Source organism: Bacillus rossius, unplaced genomic scaffold (assembly GCF_032445375.1).
Source record: "Bacillus rossius redtenbacheri isolate Brsri unplaced genomic scaffold, Brsri_v3 Brsri_v3_scf42, whole genome shotgun sequence".
NCBI classification, from domain to species: Eukaryota; Metazoa; Arthropoda; class Insecta; order Phasmatodea; family Bacillidae; genus Bacillus; species Bacillus rossius.
Genome location: NW_026962612.1, coordinates 14,127 through 16,274, shown reverse-complemented (window position 1 = coordinate 16,274; position 2,148 = coordinate 14,127). Strand labels below are relative to the sequence as shown.

Sequence of the window (2,148 nt, the reverse complement as noted above, 5' to 3'; positions counted from 1 at the left end):
GCCAACGGCCATATCACGATGAACACACCGGTTCTCGTCCGATCACCGAAGTTAAGCATCGTCGAGCGTGGTTAGTACTTAGATGGGTGACCGCTTGGGAACACCACGTGCCGTTGGCACTACTATTTTGCACCCTACAGAAAAAAATTTTTTTTTAAAAATTTCAATTTTAAATTTTTTTTTCCCCCACAATCACCACATTTCCCCCCCCCCCCCCTAACACACACACACACACACACTCACTCTCTCTCAATCAATCAATCAATCAATCAATCAATCAATCACTCACTCAATCACTCACTCACTCACCCACCCAGCAGCAGCTGTGAATCTTTGCATGTGTATACCTCATACAAAATTCAAAGTGAAAAAATAAATAGATAAGTGTATATGTATGTATGTATGTATGTATGTATGTATGTATGTATGTATATATATATATATATATATATATATATATATATATATATATATAAACACACACACACACACCTATTTTGAAGTTTCTCTGTTTCAGTGGGCAGTTATGTATAATAATGAGAGATTCAAAAAGACGTTGATAACAATGTCATCAATGCCTGTTTAGTGTGCTCATTTGTTGGATGGTCGGCAGCAATACTAGAGGTGGTACAGCTGTAACCTGTAAAATTGTACCTGCAATGTGTTGTGTATGGAAAAAAATAAAAATTATATCATCTAAATTTTTGTTATCCAACAATAACCTTCCCATCAATGCATGATGTCACAGTAGCCATAGCTCTACTCTTTCTGCCATATAACATTGGGGGAAAAAAAAAAAAAAGGAGCTATTAGAATAATAACAAAAGATAAAAAATCATCTAACTGCAGACCAAAATTCAAAAAACTTAAAGTCCTGACTGCCATAAATGAATACGTTCTAGAAACTTTTTATTCATTCTTAAGAAAAAGAAGAAAAAAAAAATTATTATTTATTTTTTTTTTTTTTTTTTTTAGATATTCGCACATAGGTATAACACCAGAAATGCTAGTAATTTGAGGATAGTTGAACATAACACTAGGCGATTTGAAAATGGACTAAATTACTTGGGAGTAAAACTTTACAACTTAATATCACAGAAAATAACTAAAACAATTTACCAGTATTAAAAAAAAAACAGTAAAAAAAATTCTTCTAGAATATCCTACCTACCCTCTGAAGCTATTCTTTAATTTGATTGATAATAGAGAAATTGAACTGTTAATTTGTTGAATGGACTTGTGATAACAGCTGCTTCATGTTTTGCATAAAGTTAAATTGTGTAACATGTTATGTATTTTTTTTTTTTGAAATTTTTTTTCTTGGTAACTTGCATCATGTAAATATTAATTGTCTGCACATACATGTTCTATATCCCGGAGCCTTGACTCCACGTGGGATCAACAGAACAAAAATACAAAAAAAAAAAAAAAATCCAGCTCACTAATCTAGGTGCATTTTGCTAACAATATTTGGAATATATATATATATTTTTTTTTGTGTAACATGCAAATTCTGTATTATTCTGCACACATTATTTATAATCTTCTATCATTTTCTTAGATAATAACTATTAATTCATAAAATAGATTGTGTGTGCATAACCTCCTGGAAACATTTGCACTTACCTCCTACTTTACTTTTTCATTTAAGCAATCCTATTCGCATGTATACACTTAGGTTGCAGCATCGAAATTGTGTAAAATTCAAAGTGTGTATTGCCTGAAAAAAAAAAAAAAAAAAAAAGACATACCAAATATTTGCATACAGCGACACACTACATATTTGCACACAGTGGAGTTTTGCGGTAATTAACCTAGCACAATTTACCACACGCAATCACACGCCCGCGATGAGATAACACACTCGCTGTTTTCCTGTTGACCGGCACGAGGAGTAAGAAAAATTGATATTTACACGAGCACACACTCCCACACTAGTCACAACGTCGGTCATCAAGTTGTGTTGAAAATTCCTGTAGCCTCTGTTTTCCCAAATGATTTCACTTAAAATTTCATTTAACAAGACCATAAACAAATTTACAATACTAATTTCTTAAACAAACACTTCAGCGAACAAGTGACTGTCGCATTCATTACAAAGCTTACAACTTAACAGATGTTTCCGATGTGAAATAAAATAAGAAAATG

The 2,148-nt window shown here is 32.4% G+C and overlaps 1 non-coding gene across 1 annotated transcript; it reads left to right on the top strand.

The window, feature by feature from the left end:
- On the top strand, positions 1-119 carry LOC134544561 (5S ribosomal RNA). Its single transcript, XR_010077868.1, has one exon. It is a non-coding gene; the product is annotated as a 5S ribosomal RNA (ribosomal RNA).
- Positions 120-2,148: the final 2,029 nt, after the last annotated feature.